This window comes from Callospermophilus lateralis, chromosome 7 (assembly GCF_048772815.1).
Source record: "Callospermophilus lateralis isolate mCalLat2 chromosome 7, mCalLat2.hap1, whole genome shotgun sequence".
In the NCBI taxonomy this organism is placed as follows: Eukaryota; Metazoa; Chordata; class Mammalia; order Rodentia; family Sciuridae; genus Callospermophilus; species Callospermophilus lateralis.
In genome coordinates, this window is record NC_135311.1 from 62,471,584 (window position 1) to 62,495,834 (window position 24,251).

A 24,251-nucleotide genomic window follows, 5' to 3' on the forward strand; every position below is an offset into this window, starting at 1 on the left:
ATCATCTCCATCACCACCACATATTACTGTTGTTATCCACCAGTCCACTTACTCACTGTGTGACCATGAGGAAGTTGTTTAACTTCTCTAAAGCTTGGTTTTCTCATCTGCATAGAGTGAGTTGGGATCTTTGGAGGTTGGATTGTTTCAAGGAGTGATATATTTTTTTTCCTTTTTTTTATTGGTTGTTCAAAACATTACATAGCTCTTGACATATCATATTTCATCCTTTAGATTCAAGTGGGTTATGAACTCCCATTTTTACCCCGTATACAGATTGCAGAATCACATCAGTTACACATCCACTTTGTTACATAATGCCATATTAGTAACTGTTATATTCTGCTACCTTTCCTACCCTCTACTATCCCCCTCCTCTCCCCTCCCATCTTCTCTTTCTATATCCCATCTGCTGTAATTTAATTCTCTCCCTTGTTTTTTCCCCTTTCCTCTTACAACCTCTTATATGTAATTTTGTATAACAGTGAGGGTCTCCCTCCATTTCCATACAATTTCCCTTTTCTCTCCCTTTCCCTCCCACCTCATGTCTCTGTTCAATGTTAATCTTTTCCTCCTGCTCTTCCTCCCTGCTCTGTTCTTAGTTGCTCTCGTTATATCAAAGAAGACATTTGGCATTTGTTCTTTAGGGATTGGTTTAGCATAATCTGCTCTAATGCCATCCATTTCCCTGCAAATTCCATGATTTTGTCATTTTTTAGTGCTGCGTAATACTCCATTGTGTATAAATGCCAAATTTTTTTTTTTATCCATTCATCTATTGAAGGGCATCTGGGTTGGTTCCACAGTCTAGCTATTGTGAATTGTGCTGCTATGAACATCCATGTGGCAGTATCCCTGTAGTACGCTCTTTTAAGGTCTTCAGGGAATAGTCCGAGAAGGGCAATGGCTGGGTCAAATGGTGGTTCCATTCCCAGCTTTCCCAGGAATCTCCATACTGCTTTCCAAATTGGCTGCACCAATTTGCAGTCCCACCAGCAATGTACAAGAGTACCCCTTTCCCCACATCCTCGCCAGCACTTGTTGTTGTTTGACTTCATAATGGCTGCTAATCTTACTGGAGTGAGATGGTATCTTAGGGTGGTTTTGATTTGCATTTCTCTGACTGCTAGAGATGGTGAGCATTTCATGTACTTGTTGATTGATTGTATGTCCTCCTCTGAGAAGTGTCTGTTCAGGTCTTTGGCCCATTTGTTGATTGGGTTATTTATTATCTTATTGTTTAGTTTTTTGAGTTCTTTGTATACTCTGGATATTAGGGCTCTATCTGAAGTGTGAGGAGTAAAAATTTGTTCCCAGGATGTAGGCTCCCTATTTACCTCTCTTATTGTTTCTCTTGCTGAGAAAAAACTTTTTAGTTTGAATAAGTCCCATTTGTTGATTCTAGTTATTAACTCTTGTGCTATGGGCGAAGGACTGATATATTAACATATGTTACATAGACAAGATAATAAGACAGATATGAGCTATCATTAATTATCTTCATTTTATAAACAAAGTTAAGAAGGTGAAGTAACTTAGATAAAGTCAAACAGCAAGTAATCTACTTTAGTTTTTACTAAGATCCAGGCTGTCAGGTCCTCCAGGCTGTGCTCTTAACTGCACTATTAACTCTGTTTACTCTTTCTCTGGCTTTTATTTCCAGCACCTAAATATGCTCATTCTCTAAAAATCCAAGGGATTTTGTTTGTTTGCTTATTTCTTATTAATGTTTTTGCTTTGCAATACTGATTTCTGAACTCAGGGCCACACACATGTCTCGCAAACACTCTACCGGTGAACTACGTCCCCTGCCCAGGCAGGCTTTGAACTTGTGATTTTCCTACCATAGCATCCTAAGTAGCTTGGGATACAGATGTGTACCCTGGTTGCCTCTTGTCCTTTCTAATACAGGTGTTTAGTGCTATACATTTCCCCTTACGTATCAGTTTATCATATTCCACAAATTCTGATAAGTTGTATACTTATTTAGTTGAAGTACTTCCTTTTCTTAAATTTTTTTACTGGTGTTTTTAGTTTTACTTAGCAGTAGAATGTATTTTGACATATTATACATACATGGATTATAACTTCCCATTCTTGTAGTTGTGTATGATGTGGAGTTACACTGGTTGTGTATTCATATATGAACATAGAAAAGGAATGTCTTCTGTCTTTCCTATTTCCACCCTCCTTGCCTTGCCTTGATTCCCCTTTGTCTAATCCAATGACTTTCTATTCCTCCACCCCTTATTGTGTGTTAGCTTATCAGAGAGAACATTTGGCCTTTGATTTTGGGGGATTCATTTATTTCACTTAGCATGATAAGTCTCTAGCTCAATTTATTTACCTGGCAAATGCCATAATTTCATTCTTCTTTATGGTGAGTAATATTCCATGTGTATATATACCACATTTTCTTTATATGTTCATCTGTTGAAGGGCATCTGGGTTAGTTCCATAGCTTCACTATTGTGGATTGAGCTGCTGTAAACATTGGGGTGGCTAAATCACTGTAGTATGCTGTTTTTCAAATCCCTTGGGTATATACAGAGGAGTGGGATAACTGGGTCCAATGGTGGTTCTATTCCAAGTTTAGTTGAAGTACTTTGTTTTCTCCTTTGATTTTATCTTTCACTCATAGGTTATTTAGAAATTCATTATTTAGTTTTCAAATGTTCATGAATTTTCCAGAGCTATTTCTATTATTGTTTTTAAAATTGTGACCATTGTAGTCAAGGAATATACTCTGTGTGACTCAAACCCTTATAAACTTATTAGTAGTTATGATTCAGAATTTTCTGTCTAGGTAATTAATCTGTTTTCAGTTGCAAAAAATATATATTCTGGGGCTGGGGATGTGGCTCAAGCGGTAGCGCACTTGCCTGGCATTCGTGAGGCCCGGGTTCGATCCTCAGCACCACATACAAACAAAGATGTTATGTCCGCTGAAAACTAAAAAATAAATATTAAAAAAAATTCTCTCTCTCTCTCTCTTAAAAACAAAAAGAATATATATTATGCTCCTTAGGTGGCATGTTCTAGAAATGTCAGTTGGTTCAAGTTGGTTGATGTTCAAATTCCTTAAGGGATTTCCAAACAACAGGATATTGTCTCAATTTCTGCAGTCAGTAATCTGAAATCAAGGCATGGGCAGGGCCATTCTTTCTCTGAAGTCATTAGGGTTGTGACAGCAAACCTTTAGTCTTCACTGGACATTCCTTTTGTGTGCATGTTGGTGTCCAAATTTCTCCTGTATAAGGATGCCAGTCATATTGGATTAGGGCCCACCTTACCCCAGTATAACCTCATCTTAACTAATTATATATGCTAATAAGTAATCATGAATGTGGAGAATATAGTTCAATCACTTACAGATTACCCAACTATCCACTTTCAGAGATTTGGCATTTTGCTCTGAAGTAACTTTAATACTTGGAGACATTTAAATAATTTTTCTGTATTTTACATTTCTATTTGATAGATTTTTTTTTAAGGAATATAATACCAGGCTAGGGTCATAGCTCAGTGGTAGAATGCTTGTCTAGCACATGTGAGGCACTGGGTTCATTCCTAAGCACTACATAAAAATAAATAAAGGTATATGTTCATGTATATATACCTTTATTAAAAAATAAATATAATATCAGCTTCTTTGATAATACCTATCAAAAATAACTCATATTCATCTCATGGAATTATTTTCCTATTTTAATTATGAAATATTTCCTATGTACAGAAGAATATTTGTAACACAGCTAAGTTCCAGTGAAAAATAAGGAAATTAATATATTCTCAGAACCCCACTTAAGAAAGAAACATTATGGGCTGGGTTTGTGGATTAGCTGTAAAGTGCTCACTTAACAAGTGCGAGGCCCTGGGTTCAATTCTCAGCACCACATAAAAAAACAAATAGATGTTTTCTATCTACAGCTAAGAAAAAAAAGAAATATTACAGATTTCTGTATTTTTATTTTTTTGAAATTTGCTTCATATTTAAGGATGTATTTTGAAACTAAGAATAAATTAGGTACAATAATAGTTCTGTGTTCTAGAACACATTTTTTAAGCTTTATTAATGCCTCTTAATTCTGTATAAGTAAGGAGTAATTCTAGCTCCTGTATCATAGAGTTACGGTGAGTATTAAATGAGGTAATATATATAAATTACTAAATATTATAACATAAGTTTATACTATATAAATTTGTTATTTAGTAAAATGAAAATGGTCAGTTTTTCCCAGTGTCAATTCCTAGTGTTTATTTATTATTTAGTTTTACAGTTATATCAAGATCACACATGGGGATGTACCTCAAAAGTAGAGTGCTTGCCAAGCATGTATGAGGCCATGGAGTCAATTCCCAGCACCACACACACAAATCACACATACTATCTACATAATTACAACTTGAGTCTTATAATTTATTCTAAAATAATGAAATTAAGCCTCAAAGAATATTCCTATATTGCCTGGAATGGTGAGTTTTTACTATATTTCTAAAAGATAAAAGGATCCTTTGTGTTTGAAAGTTATAAATCCTAAGGATGGAATAGGAAAAAATAACTTTAATCTAAATTCTTTATATGGACATCTTTAGGATATTCTGGTTTATTTTGCCTGTACTAAAAGGCAAAAAACATGAAGTATTACCTATATTGTTAAAATGTGTTAGATTATGTCTCATAAAAAATCCTTTCTATTTTTCAAATCCCCTTGGAAAGGACTTCTAGAACTGACCAATGAGAATGGCCAGTATTGTCCTTTCAGCTGTGAGACACAAGCCTGTTCAATTGCTGTTATTCTTGAAACACTTTATGATTTATAGTTGGTTCAGATATATTTAATAAATATACAACTCCATTATGCAATGCAAGATCATAATGCAGATGCCTATGTATACAAATTCAAGTTTTAAAAAAAAATATTTCATATAATATTGATGCCCAATTAGGTAAGATTATAAAAGCATTGATTTATCTTTTTCTTTTTTAATGTATGAAGGTAGCTTTCAGTTTGAATAAGAGAAAAATTATGATTACCAACAGAATTTTCTTTTGAGTTCATTAAGTATTCCTTGAAATCCAGAGTTAGAAAAAGAAAACTTATATAATCTTAATTTTTTACAAAAGTGAAAATGGAAAAGTATCTTTAAATTGTGGTATATATTCAGGAACAATACATACTGAACAGGCTGTGGATAATTAACGTTCCCACCATGTGCTATGACCTTCTTTTTTTTTTTTTTTTTTTTTTTGGTACTGGGGATTGAACTCAAGGGGCACTCAACCACTGAGCCAGCCCTATGTTTTGTATTTTATTTAGAGACAGGGTTTCCCGGAGGTGCTTAGCACCTCTCTTTTGCTGAAGCTGGCTTTGAACTTGCATTCCTCCTGCCTCAACATCTTGAGCTACTGGGATTACAGGCATTCACAACTGCACCCGGCCTACGACTGCCTTCTTAATACCTTATTCAATATATATTTCAGAAGTGCTTCATAAATGTAGAATTATCAACATTTCTACCATATATGTTCATAAATGAAGCACAGATGTTCAAACTGTGATATTATTTTTTCATGAGAACTTTCAAGAAGAAAAGAATGTTATATTATTTTTTAAAACTTGACAGCTCTCTCTGGTTTCTGTGCAAAAGTCTATTGACAGAGCATAATAAATACTGGTTTCTGTTAATGAAAGCCTACGTTGACAAGTTCAGTATTGAGAACAATCTTTTTTTTTTTTTTTTTTTTTTTTTGGTACTGGGAATCAAACCCAGGACCTCATACATACTAGGCAAGCACTCTACCACTGAGCCACATTCCCAAGCTGACAACAGTCTTAATATAATAAAACTATAGATACAAATTCAGTAGTTATCTTGAATCCAATAACATAATTTGAAACATATTTTAAGATACCTTAAACTTGAAAATGACATAAAACTGAAAAGGTTTTTAACATTTATAAGAATTTTCATTTTTGAATAGTACTTATTTCCTAGATGGAATTTTTTTTACTATTTTTTTTCTCAAGAGTAAATTAATTATATCATTATATTTTGTTTGGGAGAAAGTAGTTGTAAAAATCCTTTCATTACTATTTAATATTATTCAGGGATATGTATGTTTATATATAAAATAATGATACAGTAGAACTTTTCTCAAGAGATCATATACCTAACAACCTAAGAAATGAAAATAAAGATAGGCATTCAAGGCACAACTTCTAGTACCCAAATCTATAAATGCATCAAATGTCAAATGCCCATGTTGAAAGGCTCATGCAGTTTACTGCAGGATTACCTACCCACCCTTCTGCAAAGCTGACCCTGCTTTAGAAATAGTTTTCACTAGCTTAGTTTTCTGGTACCTAACCTAGAGCAGATTAAGTCCTAGAAATTCAAGGAAGCTTGTGATAGTAATCTGACCACTGTTTATAAATAAGAATTTCCAGATTTTCCTTTTTTCTTCATTCCCTCCCTTACTCAATATATAACCTCCTCTAAACTTTGGAGGTAAATGGAATGACCTTAGCCAGGCCTAGAAACCCTTATCTGTAATCCCAGCAACTCAAGAGTCTGAGGCAGGAGGATCACAAGTTCAAGTCCAGCCTAGACAACTTAGTGAGACCCTGCCTCAAAATAAAAAATGAAAAGGACTAGAGATGTAGCTTAGTGATAGAGCACCACTGGGTTCAATCCCCAGTACTGGGGATGGGGGAGACTGACCTTCCTTGAGGGAACTATTAGTTCATCCAAGGTTTATGTAGCTATGCTGCTCTACCCTAACAATACAGGAAATAAGAAAGGTAATAGAAAACCTGCATATGTAACTAAAGCAAGAACTGACAGTTAAATGTGACTAAATAAACAAATAACAAGTTGATGGTTTTTAAAAAATAGATATGCTAGTTTTTCTACTGTAGGGGAAATACCCATCTTGGTAAATCTTTTGGATATTGCATTCTAATTAGGAGTATTAATGAAAGAACATTGTCATATTATGCATGGTCTGCTTTAAAGTTTAAAAAGGCATGTTGTGAACTAGGGATGCAGCTCACTAGTAGAGTGCTTGCTTAGAATTTGCAAGGCCCCTTGGTTAGATCCCCCACATATCTCTCTCTCTCTCTCTCTCTCTCTCACACACACACACACACACACACACACACACACACACACACAAACAAACACACATACACACACACATTGGGGAAAAGACAAAGAAGAAGAAGAAGGCATGTTCTACATTATTCCATCGTGGTAGTTAAAGTAACACTTTTAGACTTAAGAAGGATAAATGCCATTTGACTGAAGAACATTTATGTAGAATGCTTCATTCCTGTGCAACACTGGATAAGCTATTATTATATTACATTTTGACAATGGTCTGTGCCTTGGTTTTTCATTAATCCAAATCAATCTGAACCCTTCAAAATAAGAATGAAACTTGCCACTTTTAGCAGTGTGCTGTGATATTTTAGTAACTTTTCAAAGGTAATTAAGGAAACATGAGACTTATCATATGTATCAATATTGTAATATGAATTGTAGTGCATTCTGGTATCAGTATTATGCTGCTGTATCTAGTGGGCAAATGTCATTTATATCTCTGTGTGCCAAGAAAATAAAATGTTTTCTAAAGGACTGTGTTTTGATTTCATTACATCATTTTCCAATTAACTTGACATTTATTACGTACTTGCTTATTTGGGTGCTTACCTTTTTGATAGGATGTGTGGGGACAGAGAAAGAAGAATTTTAAGATATTTGATAATTTAATTTGTCATGTCAAAATTTGGAGCAAATTAAACTCTTGATGTATAAATAGATCTATTAGCAACTATGCACTCCTCTTGTATGTCTTCAATACCATGAACTTTTAATTTTCCTTTCAACTTATTAAATGCAAATACTACATGCCAAATAGACATACATACATAGTTTCTACTGAAGTAACCAATAAAGATTTTGTCACTTTTATTTTACTGAATAATATATATGTGTGTATATGTATAACCTAAATTGATATATTTAACTTTTGCCTTAAGTAGTATTGCTTTATTTTTTTAATGCAGATATATACCTTTATCTTCAGATAAAAGATCTTAACCTAAAAATCTAAACCTGTAACTATCAAATGGTTTTAGGTTAACTTATCAAACTTGCTAAGTTTACTTATTTAAATCCTCAATGTGTTGATATAATAAACTCAAGGAATTTGCTTAGTGGTTTATTGTTTTTGTTTTTTCTATTTGTAAGGGCCTTGAATTATAAAGCAGTATTAAAATCTTGTCATTTCGGCTGCAACTTTTTTTTTTTTTTTGAGAGAGAGAGACAGACAGACAGAAAGGGAATTCCAATATTTATTTTTTAGTTTTTGATGGACACAACATCTTTGTTTGTATGTGGTGCTGAGGATCGAACTCGGGCCACACACATGCCAGGCGATCGCACTATCACTTAAGCCACATCCCCAGCCCCACCTTTTTTCCTAATATTTGTTTTCCTAATATATTTGGTTTTGTTATTTTGGCTAGGAGAATTTCTTGTTTAGCTCACAAAGGCTTTTAAGTTTTCTTTAATCAAATCTTTAATTTTTACTTACCTCTTCTTTCCCTTCAAATTTTAATCAGACACACACAATTTAATAAACATTCCTTCTATTTTCCTTTGGGCTTATGGGTTTTTTTAACAGTTATCTGATATGAGGTAAAAATCACTTAGGTTTTTTAAAAGTTGTTGCACTCTAAATTCATATGTTTATGGTAATGTCTTTTTTCAGTCATTGAATTTTTTTTAATAGTAGGACCTACATTTAGGGATTATTGTTGAAGTTATCTGCCTACACATTCACTTAACTATTGTAGTTTTTGTTTTAATATTTATTAGTTGTTTTTCTTATCACCTTACTTTCTAACCAATTCCCTACTCTTCATTTTTCAGAATTTTCTTATAAATTCCCAACTTGGCATTCTTATGTATTTTTCAAATCCAAAAACTATTAGTCTTTTTTCACTAAGTACATTTAATAAGAACTAACATAATTACAATATTTAATTTTATGTAAGAACATAGACTGTTTGGGATTTTTTTGTTTGTTTGATCTAGTTTTTTGTTTCTTTGCTTTTTCTTGCTGCAATTCTTCCTAATTTTTATGTTTTGGTTGTTCAAAGCTATTTTAGTTCAACTGATAGCCTATTAGTCAAAATAAGAAATTCAAATACAAGGTTGAAAAGGTACATGTGAAAGTATGTATGAGAATATGTGTATATACACACACACATACACACACATATAAATACATATATATGTGTGTGTGTGTGTATATATATATATATATATATATATATATATATATACATGTTTTGAACTAGAGAAAGTTTTAATGTGAGTCATATGAATACACTTATTAAATTTGGTGATGAATGTATATATAGGAATACATAATAATATATATGCAAATATACCATTGATAATTGTTATGACAAAATACACATAATATTTATATTACAATATATGCTCTTATGTAAAATGAAGTTTAGGTTTAGGATAAATTGTATCTAGGAATATATAATGATGTATATACCATTGGTTTGGTATATACATTGGTACTTGAACATAGAACTCAAATATACTGAATATTCATATGATTATAAATGCTGACATGTATAATTAGGTTTAGGTATAGTGGTAAGATTTAGTACTAAAGTTTGAGTTGAGTTAAGGTAGAGGGTTGGGGAACAAATCTGTATATTGAGAAACATCAATATTCATAAGAATGTATGCTTGAAAATATGTATCAAATCTTATATAAGCATGTTTTGAAATAGGAAATTGTTTTATGTGATGCTTATGAATACACTGCAAAAATCCACTGTATAGGAGTCTTCTCATACTCTCTGAGATGTTGTATTCCGTCTAGGTAAGACCTTGTGGAGAAGCTGCCTGTCTGCTTTCTTGGTTTCATGCCACAGAGCAGCCAGAAACAGGACCACCTCTATTCTGCCATCTTGGATCTGTCCAAATAATTTTATTAGGGAGAACTGAGAAGATCCTTCTAAACAGATGGTGATAATAGAAGGATTATGTACCTGTTAAATCTCTAAGGACCTATAAATTGAGAATGTGTAGCACATCTGACCCCTGTAGTTACAATAAGGGATAGCCCCTTCTACCTTGCTTAGAAGAAGATAACACCCTCCAGATGTCAATAGACTCTATATGTGTAGGTATGGGTGCCCCATGGACAACAGGGAATTCACAGACTTTCAAAATCATGTAAAGTTCCCCTAACATAGAATGTGTTATGCAGTTACTTAACTCCCCATCTCATGGTATCCCCAAACCTGGAGGTTTTATTTATTGATCCCTGTGAATAGACACCATTAACTTTTTTGTTCTTTCCATGTCTGGAGCCTCTAGAGCATGTTGTCTCTAGGGATGTCAACTACACTTAGAACAATATAGAGCTAATATTAATACTTTGCCTCTTCAACCCCTCCCCCAACCCCTGTACTCAAGAGGATGGCTTCAGGAAACATTTTTGTCTCAGCACTTGCCATCTAAGCATCCTAGACAAACACAGGAAAGTTGACATCTCCTTCAGATAGCTGATGTCTGTCTTTGTGCCTGGTCACTAGGTGGTTTCACTGACAGGTGGGGACATCAAAGTGGATGTTCTCAAAGTGCTTAGAAGAGGGAGAACTGGGATCAGTACTGGACCCTCTTTCTCTTTCAGTCCCCCCCCAGGAGGCCTGTCCCCATGGACTCTTGAAGGGAGAGGTGAGCCCCAACATGCCAGAGGTGCAAGCCTCACATGCACACATGGAGTCAAGAGCCCAAAGGAAAACTTGTCTTGGAATGCAACTGGATCCACACTTTGATGGTGACAGCAAAGTCAGCCTGAGCCTTTCCTGCACCAACTAGAGCTTTATGATCAATACTAATTCTGCAAAATAATGGATGCTCTTCCAAGGTAGGGAAGGAAAGGGGAAGAGGAAGCCCAGTGTTGGTTATCAGGGTGTTGAGGCCTCCCCATGTTCTCTTAGGGTCAGACTGAAATCTGAGATTCTCCAATGTGATGAGGTGAGCAGGATTGGGATTAGTATCAGAACTGCTCTCAGGTCCTGGACTGTCCTTGGCCACGTGGATTTTGTAAGTATTTACATCTCAATTACCTTATTTCAGAGACCTGATAAATAATATCTACATTTATACATGTGTGGTATCATTAATTAAATAATTTTCATAGTGATAATTCAGTAAACAAATTGTCCAATTAAAGCATTCACTATGTAATATCAAGTCCTTAGGTCTTTCTGACAATATAAAACAAAATGATGTCTAGGAATTTTTTTCATCTGATATAGAACATTTTTTCAGTAACAGTGTATAAATCCTAGGTCCACAACTCTGCATCATGACATATGCAGCTCCTTTTTCTCCTTTCCCACTCTCTTTGAAATAAAGTTCAACCTCAAAAAGTAAGTGCACAGATTGGTCTCCCTGATGATTCCACACTCAGTCCATCCTCTCCATCTGTCTCCATGGCCATGTCCTCAGTGTCCTTCTCAACCAGGGTCCACTTTGCTCAGATGTGAAGAGTGAGCTTTCAGCCCTGCAAGCCCACTTCGTCTGAGTCATGATCATCTTACTCTCTGGTGTTCACTTCAGGTGGCGCCCTCATCTGAGATATGAGACCCTCAGTGCAGGAGGAGGCAAGTGTCATGGCAGATAAGGAGCACCTGCCTTGCACAAGGACAGCTGTCTTGAAAGAGCTCAGTAAGCCTCAGGGGTGCATTGTTCTGGACACACGTATGATAACATATACTGGTGAACACCTTTTCTTCCCACTGGCCTTCTACTTCTCCATGGGTTCCCACAATCTCTGTCAAGACTCATCCCATGGCTCAGTTTTTGGTCCACTGCACAACTCCCACAGATACCAGAGCATGAAACCAGCTCCAGTCAAGATTTTGTAAGGATAGTTTGAAACCTCTGTTTAGTCCCACATACCTTCACACTAATTTCTTCTTGTTATCTAATAGGGCATCTGCTTTTCATGACATCTCTCTCTCATTCTTCTCATATTTCTAAAGATTTTCTATTTTCACATGAGTGTAATAATAATTATATATCATCTCTCCTGTATTCCTATATAACATCTTTGTTCAGAAAAATATCAATTCCTACATGATACCTATATGAGGGTTATTATATATAATGGGTATGTATGAAGCATATCATTCTTATGCAAGTTTTGTGAAATTCATAGGATTTCTCTTCTTTTCATTAATAGTGGTCTCCTCCTACTTTGATTTTGCTTGATTATTTATTTTCTCCTTCCTGCCCGTAGTGCAAACTATACCAAGTATGATTTCCTTGTCTTTGCCTTATACACCTGGGAGCTATTGGTTTTTAACAATCCTATTTTACTTGAATATATTTTTATAAAATGGGAGAAACTTTGCCTCCCAGCAAGCTTATCATCACCAGATATGTAAAAAGCAACAATAAAAATAGAAATATCCAACTCTTTCTAGACTTTATTTCTGAACTCCCTTATCCAAGACTGCTCTCTTGATTTGATGAACTTCTTGTGTGGAAGAGTCTATTAAAGTGAGGTCATAGATAATGAATTCTGTTTGTAAAGGAAACAAAAGGAGACAGATTCAAGGTGCAAAGGCAGAATGGCAGAATGCCCCTTGTCTAAGCTGCCAGCTTTATTAATATCAATAGATTACATTGGGTTACTGGCATCAGTTCATTATTGTTCATTGTGTCATTAGGCAGGTTACAGAGTTAGCAACATTATGCAGCTTATTCCTCAGTTACATACTATAGTTGCTGTGTGCAATGTTAGGAGCTTTGTGTAGCTCTCAAGAAAGTCTGTTGTTTAAAGTTACTGTTATGTGGACAGATTCAGGTGCAGCAGAGCTTGGTGAAATTTGCAGCTGTCTAACAAGATACTTTCTTTATTCCTAGGAGCTGTATGCCTGAGTTCAAGGTCGAGGCTAATAAGACTCTAATACAGAGCATCCTAATGCTAGGCATTTGTATAGCAGCCAGGCATTTCCTATCTGCTAGGCATTCTGTGTCTTTGCACAGAAACTTCCTTAGCCACCAAGCATGCCACAGTCATGAAGCTGTCAGAGACCCCAATCCCAAACACAGAATCCTTACACCTGTTGTCTCTGGTTTTCTTTTCAAAACTGCACTTGGACACTTGCATTGGAAAGAAGAACTCTCCCAAGCTGGAATGTGATACTCTTGAAGGTTCAGCTGCTAACAAACAGGGTCTCAAGTACATGGTCTCATTGATGTCACAACTCTCCTGAGACAGAAGATTATCAGAAGAAAGCTATGGTTTAGCAAATGGAGAATAGCATGCAAATTCCCTGGCCTTCAAGCTTTGGGCACAGTGGTGATCATATATGTGGATCTGGGATGCACTTTCTTTTTTTAACTCTTTAAGATTATAATTCCCTCTCATGCTGTGTCTTCTCTTCACCATTTTTTTATAACAGCTGATGGAGCTTCCATCTGGTCTTACCTCTATCTTCCTTGAGTTGCTGCCCTGCCATCCTCTTTAATCTGAATCTCTTGTTTGCATTGGGGTCTCTGTCACCACCAGACAGCAGCTCAGTCAGATTGGGGTCCTATACCTATGAAGAGCATCTTCTAAACACATGCTATCCTCTCTGAAATCACACACTTCCTAGACTTTCTTGGTCTTCTTTCCTTGAGTCCACTGCCTCTTTCTTCTGAGAGTGTGGCCTTCATAAGTCACTGGCACATGGCTCCTTCTCTTGGGCCTGCCTTGAGAAAAAAGACTGAGTCAACCCTGGACTGTTCTCTTGGACATGCAAATGAAAAGTGTTATAACTGATGAGAAAGAGCCCTGACTACAAACACTGAATTGCAAACTGGGCTCCAGGTGGGAGAAGCATACTTGTCTTCAGCACCACTTGCACAGCCCTGTTTAACTGTACATGGGTTTTTCAGGACTCAGTGTCTGGAGATCATGGATTCATTTCAGCTGACATTTATTAGAGGACATTAGATGACACCGTAAAAGGATATCAGTCTAATAACAGACCCCAGAGTGGTGCTTCAAACAGTTCAGATCCTGAGCTCCTTAGGCTCTGTGTTCTCCCTTTTTATTCCTGTTTCCACTTCTACCTGTCTAGTTAAGAGTCTAAAATGCAACTTTATTGAAATTAAAGTCTGAGAATATCAGAGAACATGTTATTGACTAATTTGACAAAAGTTAGTTGGGGGACCAGCTCTATCAAAACTCAATATGAGGCAGGGCATGGTGGTGCATGCCTGTAATCCCAGCAGCTCAGGAGACTGAGGCAGGAGGATCTCGAGTTCAAAGCCAGCCTCAGCTACAGCGAGGCACTAAGCAATTCATTGTGACCCTGTCTCTAAATAAAACACAAAGTAGGGCTGGGGATGTGGTTTACTGCATAGAAAAGACTGAGCATCCATTAGCCATTAAGAAAAAGTTGATTTGCCTCTCATGATGACTCGTTTTATGTCATAGAAAAAGATTTCAAAGAAAAACATGCAGATTTATGGCTTAGACCTGCAGCCTCTCTGTTGAACCACCTGTGTGCAAATTTTTTAGAATACAAGATAAAATAATAATAGCTGCATTGAAACTCAGTGCACAGAAAACAATACCTCCTACTATTACAAATAATCAAAATGAGTATTTCCTTTTTAATTTTTAAAACAAAAACTGCAGTTTACATCCAACCACATGAACTCACAGCCTTTTAATAAAATCAACACCACAACTGCGAGTTTTACATGAGGTCCATTACTTTAATTAGGTAAAATCCCCCAATATATCTCTTTAGTCTCACTCCCTTGAAGGTTACAGAATGGTAAATCACCATGGAAATGCAGAAAATGATGGTTATTTAGGCTGTATTCTGTCATTCTTGATACTAGTATGAAATACTGTCAAGAAATCTTTCTCAAAGGAGAACTTGGGGAAGGAAAAAGAGGAAGGGAGGAGAATACAGTGATACAAAATGTCATTCTTTTACCTGAGGTGTCCAGAGAGAATGTCCTCAAAATAGTTCACCTTCTGACAGGGTGCAGAGTCACCTGCAGGGAACTAGAGAAAAGGATTTGGGCTGTGGTTAATCTCATTGCTCTCCCTTGGCTCATGACACTGTGAATGACTTCTTTTTCTCTTCACTGCTGATCTGCTTTGGAAGAACTGCTAATGTTTCCCATGGATTCTTCTTTCTGTCTAGCCAAGGAGACCCAACAGTCCAGGTGCCTGGGATGCCTCCAGATTGCAGCCTTCCTCTCCCTTCCCCTGTATTTATGGAAAGGGTCTGAGGCCTACGCTTTGGATCCAGGCTTCTTAAGACAGGTCATGCGGCTTTACTTAAAACTCAAGCCCTGTGGCACCACTTTTTCCTTATTCATGAAATGTGGTAGTGGTGTTGGATGTTGTCCATGGTTCCTGCTGGCTCACCTTTCTAGAATTGGTCCCACCCACCCTCCATTGCCATTAGCGCCTGGGGCACAGAGTTCTAAGTGCTTGCACTTCTCTTCCTCCTGCATCAGTCTATGTCTAAACATGAAATACTGGTGCTGAGTCTCCTTCCCTTGGAGGTGGGAAAAGCCCTCAGTTTGGTTAAGATAAAGGGAAACAGAAGGAAGGTGATTGGTATCACTGCTGATGGGTACAGAAGAGTAGGTGCCCAATGTCCTGCAGCCCATGCTAAAGGACAGTTCAGGAGGGTGTCCTATACTTTCTAGATGTCACATTCCCACCAGTGGCCCAGCCCTTTAGCTCATCTTTTAGGGGGGCCCTGACTATTACTGCCACTGAGCCATACCTCCTGGGTAACTGTCAGCTGGCCTGACCAAGACTCTCACTTGATTTCTCTTTCCCTCTGTCAGACGCCAAGTAAGCTGGAACTAAGAAAAGATATTGCTGATTTGAACAAAACTGCATTACCAAATGTACTTTTCCTCTTGATGAAAAAGACAAGACAGTAAACCAAGTTAAAGGCCAAAGTGAACACTGGGAGGATCCTTTATGAGCACTGGATTTTACAGATAAATGCCTCTTTTTTTTTTTTTTCTCCAAATGTCCAGTTTTACTGTTATCCTACTCCCTCAGCCACTAATTGTGACAAACACCTAAGAATTTCAAAGCCTAGATCTATATATTCTATTGAGCAATCTTAATTCTGGTTAACTCCAATCTCAACCTGTATAAAAATCAAAGACATGAGCAACCGTAAGGAGACCACAAGTCTAGATGAACACACTCTGCCTCCAGATAAGCCCAGATATTATTAGCATTTTGGTGTTTTTGCTGAATGTTAGCCTGACTTTAAGGTCAGGAAATTATTAGACTGCAAAATGTAGACCACTGAAAAAGAGAGCTGACACATCTTCTTTAGTCAATTGCTGGGAGCCATCAGCCAAGTAGGTATGACAATCTCCTTGCCAGCTTACTTCCATGCTGTCTGTGGAAGGACTTCTGAAAGGTGACCTTGCTCAAGGACCAGGGCAGGATCCGTGTTTAGGGTGTTCCCCCTTTAGAATAGGGCGGTTTAGCATAATAGGAGATTAGGGTGTTCCCCCTTTAGAATAGGGAAGTTTAGCATAATAGGAGAGTAGGGTGTTCCCCCTTTAGAATAGGGCGTATCCTGCTGCTGAGTTCCTCTTGAGTGCTTAGGGTCAGACAGTATATTTTGGGAGACAGAAGCCCATGCGGAGTGGATTTAGGCAGGAGTGGATTTGAGAGAGAGTGGATTTGGGCAGAGAACGTGGATTCCCCCAGAGCGTGTTTGTAGACGGCCGGTGTGAGATCGGGAATAAAGAATTGCTGTTTGAATCTACAAGCTGTGTGGAGACTCGTAATTTGTGCCCAGCCAGAGACTGCGGCAGTCAATGTCACTAGGAATAAGATAACAAAAAGAAAAGGCATTTGGGGTTAAAAAGATATTTTAAAACACACATACACACACACACACACACATATATAGATATATATGGAGGTATGTATACACACACACACATATGCCCATATACATATATATATGCGTATATATATATATAAATAAATATAGTTAAAAGAGTGTGGTCTTCTCCTCTTTCTCTTTACATATATAAAATTTATATATATAATTTATAATACATACATATATAATAATATATTTATAATAAATATATAAATACAATACTAATAAGTATATAAATATAATAATATATAAATAATAAATATAATAATAAGTATATAAATATAATAATAAAGGAATAATTATATATAAAATATATGTGAGTATATATACATATATGCATATGTAAATATATGTATATGGGTATACACACACACAAACACTTTTGAAATCAAAGACCTCTTCATGTTTTTGCTTTCAGTTTTTGATGATTTTGACTTGTTTATTGAAGACAAATCAGTTGTTGGCCTACACTGCAGGTCTATGACAGTCTCCTTAGAATGAAATTCAGTCTGAACTTTTAGCTGAGAACACTGTGCAGTTAAAGCTGTTTTCCCACCATATCCAACCCACAGGCAGAGCATCCTGTGTGTCCATCTCTTGAGGCTAGAACTGGTCATTTGGTACCCACTGGGTCAGTCTGTGGAGTGGATACATTGTTTTCTCTGTCATTGTATAGAAATTTGGAGACTGGTACTTTGACAACATACAAATATTCTGTTCGGCAATGATCTTTCTCTAAAAATTTTACCATTGTTCAAGATCGTCACCTGTGTAAATTATATTTCTTTTTGAACACTAAAAATGTTTTAATTCAGTTCTTCCTATGTTATTTTCTTGGATGGTCTTGTGTTGTTAAAAAAAAATGAACTTTTCTCTCTGAACTTCAAATTTCTTCCATAGTTAGTGTTAACCTGAATAATTAAAATGTTTTTGTTTATCACTGTGGACTCGTGCATTTCTTAATTTCAATATTATGAACTTTTAGTACTATGGCCAGTTTTGTGTTAAGGGTATAAACATATTATTTTCCTTATATTCTAACCTCTCCTATATCATTTAGAATGTATTTACCATTTGTAGTGGGTTGCATTATTAGAGATTTTTCTCCATGTTTGTGTATATGTTATTTGGTATTTAGGAAGGGTCATATAGCTCATGTTTCACATTACCCTAACAACATTTGATATCTTTAAGTTTTCTTTATTTTAAAAATATCATAATATCTGTTTTATATGTTTTACATAATATCATTCAATTTCAGCTCTAATGACCAGTATGACATCATGCACTTATTTCATGTCTACCCACAGAACCTGTGCCTTGTATTGTTATTCCAACCTTTTAACTATTCAACTCTTTTAACTATATTTATTTATATATATATATACGCATATATATATGTATATGGGCATATGTGTGTGTGTGTATACATACCTCCATATATATCTATATATATGTGTGTGTGTGTGCGTGTTTCTGTGTGTGTGTGTTTTAAAATATCTTTTTAACCCCAACCTAATCATCTATCTCCCAGTTACATTTATTTCTCCCATCTTGTCTACACATTGGTTTTGCTTTAGATAAAAACTGAATATGTTAATTCTCACCTGATATTTAAAATTGAGTGTCATCAGTCATCACTTTTTCACGGGAATTATCCTTAACATATTCTCATGATGGGATTATGATGTTCTGAGTTTTGCATAATTGCCTTGATACATAAATATCTCAAAGGATATTTATGATTTTCTTTTAGTATTTAGAAAATATTCGCTTAGTTTTGGGGATGGGCATGTTACATGTTTGGATTGAACGTCTACATTTTTCTTATGAGATTTGAAATTTCTATGAGCTACAATGAAGCACTCTATAAAATTCAATATACCCTCATGAGTAAAAAAAAAGAAAAAAGAAAAAACCTCAACCAGTTAAGTATTGTAGGAACATACCTCAACAGAATATAGGATATATGTGAAACACACATTGTCAAAATCATGCTACTGAATTGGAAGAAAGTTGAAGCACTTCCTCTAAGAGTTCTAACAAAACAAGGATCTTTACTTTCACCACTTCTGTTCATTGTAGGATGGAAAACAGAACAATGGGCCAAAGAAAGGAATAGTGGACATGCAAATTGAAAAAAAAAGGAAATCAAATGATGTCTCTTTGTGGATCATATAGTATATGGAGAAAACAATCTGAAGACATCAGCAAGTAGCTCTTGAACCTGATAAACACACCTGATAAAGTTGCAGGATGCAAAATTAACATATAAAAACAGCATTGTTTTATATACCAATAACAGGCTAACTGGAAAAGACATTTTAAAAGCAATACCATTCACAGTATCCCCAAAGAGTGCTTGGGAATAAATTTTCCAAAGGAGATGGAAGATCTCTAATAATTAAAATTATAGAACTCTGATGAAACAAAGTATAAAGAGCACACACAAACACACACACGTTTGCAAGATAGCCCATGCTCATGGATTGAATTATTGATATTGCATACTGCCAATGCAGATTCAATAAAATATATAGCAACAAATAAATAACATTGATCACAGAACTAGAAAACCCAATGAAAAAATTTATATGGAGCCGCAAAAGACCCCAAATTACCATAAGGACCCTGAGGTGGCAGTGGAAGGGACAAAGCAGGAAGCATCAAAATACATGATTTCAAAACACACTACAAAGCTGTAATAATGAAGACAGCATATTAGTACCATAACATCAGACATATATGTCTATTAAAAATTGAGAATTTAATTTAGAATTAAATTGTTATTTTGAATTAAAAATTGAAATATTAATTAGATATTAATTCATGTATCTTTAGCCATTGAATTGTAGTTGACAATTCCAAGAACATACCTTGGAGTATTAATAAATGGTGCTGGGAAATATAGATATACACATGCAAAATAATTAATCTCTACCTATGACCGTATTAAAAAATCAATTGAAGAACTTATGATGTAGCTGAATGGTAGAATTCTAACTCAATATGTGTGCAGTCCTGGGTTTTATTCCCAGCACTGAAAAAGAAATCAACTAAAACTGTACCAAAGTCTGAAAAATAAAAAAAATGCAGAGTTTGAAATTACTGAAAGAAAACAAAATAGAAACAGTTCAGGACACTGAGACACTTTTGGAATACCCTCAAATACACAGGCAACAAAAGCAAAAACAGTCCAATGATATTATATCAAACTAAAAAGCTTTTGACCAGCAGAGTAAACATCAAATTAAACATTCAGATACAGAGACAGTATTTTTGAGCTATTCATTTACATATACAGCATATAAAAGAACTCAAAATCTCAACAGAAAATAAAAGAAATACTATGATTTAAAATGGGTAAAAGATATATTACTCAAAAGATGATATACTAATGTTCATCAAATATGTGCCAAAATGCCCAGCATCACTAATTATCAGGGAAATGCAAATCAAAATTACAATGAAGTATAATTCTCACTCCAACTAGAGTGGATTTTATTTTAAAAAATCATAAAATAATGTTGGTGAGGATGTTGCAAAAAAAAAACCAATTTTATACAGTGTCAATGGCAATGTAAACAAGTACAGTCATTATGGATAACAGTGTGGAATACCTTTACAACCTGAAAATAGCACTACTATATGATCCAGCAATCCCCCTCCTTTGTATGTGTGAAGACACTATATCCAGGAGATACCAGCAGTGTTAGAAAAATAAAAGGAGACACAGAGACAAGATGCAGAGGCAGGAAAAGAAGTGGCTGCCTCTCCACGCAGCCACATTTATTTACATCAAAAGTTACCTTAGGTTGTTAGCGCCATGACTAGATTATTATTCCTTTTAATTTAGCAGAACTCAACTGCAAATCCATCTCCCCTGTGTGATTTATCAGGTTTGATTTTAAGCTTTGGGAGGGCTAATCTAGAATAGGTCTTCTTCTAAAGCCTGGCCCAAATATCAGAACCAGGATCAATCCTGTGGAAGAAGGTTTGCATGCTTTACAGCTAAACAAACAAACAAACAAACAAAACCCTTGAATTTGAGTCTTTGTATCACTTTAGATCCCAGTTGCCAGATAACTGAGTTCAAAGTTCAGACTGGTTAAGACACAGAGCCATTTTCTCTAAGGACATTACCATAGTAACTAGCTACTGCACCTGTATAGTTATCTTACTACCTTCAAGAAGAAACTGCTGGTCATTCCAAAAGTAAAGAGCAGAGCAACTGTTACCCCCAGGGAGTTTGATCACCAGAGGAAGACTTCCCTGTACATTTCCACTGTTGGAATACCTACATAGCAGACCCATATTTATTGTGGGAGTAGTCCTGGCTGTCAAAATATGCAATCAACCTATCAATGAGTGGATTCTGAAACTGTGGTGTATGTACACAAGAGAATAACATTCAGCCATAAAAAGAATGAAATACTGTCATTTGTAGCAACAACCATGGGACTCCTGGATTTTATCCAAGGCCTTTTCTGTACCTATTAAGATGATCATGTGATTCTTGTCTTTAATTCTGTTTAAGTAGCACAATACATTTCTTGCTTTGCTTATGTTGAGCCAATCTTGTTCAATAGCCATGTGTTTCTTATTATTTTTCTTGTTGTTAATTTCTAGATTTATTCCATTACAATCTATAGAATACATGAGATGGTACTGATATTTTTGTACTTGGTAAGACTTGCATTGTGGCCTAGAATGTGATATAATTTGGAGGAAGTTCAATGTGCTTCTGATAAAAAAGTAAACTCAACTGGTTTGGAGTGAAATATCCTATAGATCTATTTGATTTATAGTGTTATTTAGTGTGGAGATATCTTTATTGATCTGCTGTTTTGATGACCTATGTATTGATGATAGGGTGTGTGGAAATCATCTAGTATAATGTTTTGGGGTCTATCTAGGATTTAATGTCTTAGAATTTTTTTTTTTATGTAATTGGGTGCATCAAAATTTGGGACATAAATGTTTACTATTGTTATACTTCTTATTAGAATTTTCCCTTTACCAAAATGTAGTGGCCTCTTTTTTTCATTCTGATTAACTGTTGCTTGAAAAAGTTTGCCTGTCTGATATGAGAATAGCTACTCCTTCTTCTTTTCAAGGAAAAGAAATATGCATGGAATAATTTATTTTAATTCTTTTACCTTCAGCTATGAGTTTCTTGTAAGCAGCCCATAGCTGTTTTCTGATCCATTTTGCTAATGTTTGCCCTAATGGAGGAATTGAGACCATTAACACAAATACAAAGTACAAAACTACTTCCTAAACTGGATAAAGAGTATTTACTACAAAACATTTAAAAGGCAACAAAACTAAATTTTGAAAAATGGGAAGAATGACTTACAATTCCAAGTACTTACTGTTTTTGTTGAGCTTTAATGAATGCAATAATAAAAACAGAATATAATATAAATATTGTTATCAAATAGAAAAATCCTTGATTTCAGCATTTATTACTTCAATAAAGAAATTTAGAGGGCTAGGGTTGTGGCTCAGCAGTAGAGTGCTTGCCTAGCACATGCAAGGTCCTGGGTTCGATCCTCAGCACCACATTAAAAAAAATGAATAAAACAAAGATATTGTGTCCAACTCCAACTAAAAAAATATTAAAAAAGGAATTTAGAAAACATTATATATTCTGTATTAATGAGAAAACTGATAAAAATGAGATTTTATAAGGGCAAGTATAATAAATGAGCAGCAACCCAGTATATATCAATAATTAGTAACAAGAAATAGAAAATGTTTTCATTAACAAAAGCCATAAAATATTAACCAAGAAAAATAAATTTAACAAAAAGCATGCAAGACTTGTAAGAAGAAAGTTTAAGCTATTAATATGTGATCTTAAATACTATACAAAGACATGTCATCTTCCTTGTAGGAAGATTAATAAATAGATTAATAAATATGGTTATATGTACAAACCACACAAGTCCAAATGGAATTACTTTGAATTTGAATTACTATTAGATAAACAACTGCAATAAGTATGAATAAATAATAGTTTATTAAAACACAGGAAAGGAATATTGTGGAAGAGTATGCCATAGAAGATTATTTTAAATACATATTAAATTATGTATTTAATTAAAATGGTGTGTCATTGATAACAGAATATTAAATAAGGCATTTTGAAGGTATAAACAATTCCAGCTTGAAATTGAAATGTATATGGGGGACCCAAAATATTATTAATTTGGCATTTTAATTCAGTGGGGAAAAGAATTAAATACATAATAATCATGATAACTAGATATCTTTTTGGAAAAACATTAAATTCTTTCCAACCAGTCAGACTCATTTTCCTCATATTCCAAAACACTGAGCATCAAACATTCTAGAAATTTCTAGATTAAAAAAGAAAATCATTTGCCCAAAAATAGATTAAAAAATGGAAAAAGAACAAAGTTGACTTCACCAGCCACACTGAATTTCAAAAAGAGATAAAGACTTTAAATTCCTTATATATCTGATAGAAAATAATGTTCAGTCCTGAGTTCTCAGTGAAAATATCTATTAAGCTCTAATCTCCTAGGATGCTGTGTTGAACATTTCCATGTACATATGTGAATAGAAATGCTAATAAATCTGTGACCATTATTTCTACCCAGGACATGCTAAACGTACTCCATTTATCATGGCAAGGGTCCTGCATAGTTGTGTGAAAGATGAAGATACAACCCTACATCTCTGGGAATCTGCTGCCTCACCCTTTGCAGCCTTTTCCTCATCATACTGCCCATAGAGATGAACCAGCTTCGTTCAAGTCCTGCATATGTTTTCTGCCCAGGCAAGGCCTAGTGCCTGTTCTCTATGGGAATAAGCCCCAGATCAGTGAGTGCAGTTGCATTGTTTTGTCCTCTATGTGTCCATCCTTAGAAAGCTTCAGTGCTCAGAACTGAACACAAATTCTGCCCTCTGTTTCCCCCATCATGTCACACCTGTCTGAGGACACGGCCATATGCACACAAGGAGTTTTCTGCTTTTAGAGGGAACACTGTGAACAATGTGGGTGTTATGTTCTGGGCATGTCCCTTAATAGAAAATAAATGAATCCCTTTAACCTCTTCCATGTCTTTCTTTTTTGTTTGGTTTGTTTTGTTTGTTTGGAGTACTGAAATTTGTGCTATAGGGTGGAGTTACTCCTAAGTTTGGGATAGACTCCAAATCATGCCATGGGTTAAAAAAAATGATTATTTTCAGATATTTGAGTGTTTTCAAAACCTTTAGAAA

General features: G+C 35.3%; 1 long non-coding RNA gene and 1 pseudogene across 2 annotated transcripts in view; both read left to right on the forward strand.

The window, feature by feature from the left end:
• Positions 1-7,714, forward strand: part of LOC143405123 (glycogen debranching enzyme-like) — a 66,331-nt pseudogene extending 58,617 nt beyond the window's left edge. Inside the window, exon 33 of the transcript XR_013091975.1 lies at positions 4,707-7,714. The product of XR_013091975.1 is annotated as a glycogen debranching enzyme-like (transcript). The remainder of the gene's footprint in view (positions 1-4,706) is intronic.
• A 3,162-nt stretch (positions 7,715-10,876) lies between these two features.
• On the forward strand, positions 10,877-17,046 carry LOC143405124 (uncharacterized). Its single transcript, XR_013091976.1, has 3 exons — positions 10,877-10,972; positions 11,046-11,151; positions 11,671-17,046. It is a non-coding gene; the product is annotated as an uncharacterized LOC143405124 (long non-coding RNA).
• The last annotated feature ends 7,205 nt before the right edge of the window (positions 17,047-24,251 follow it).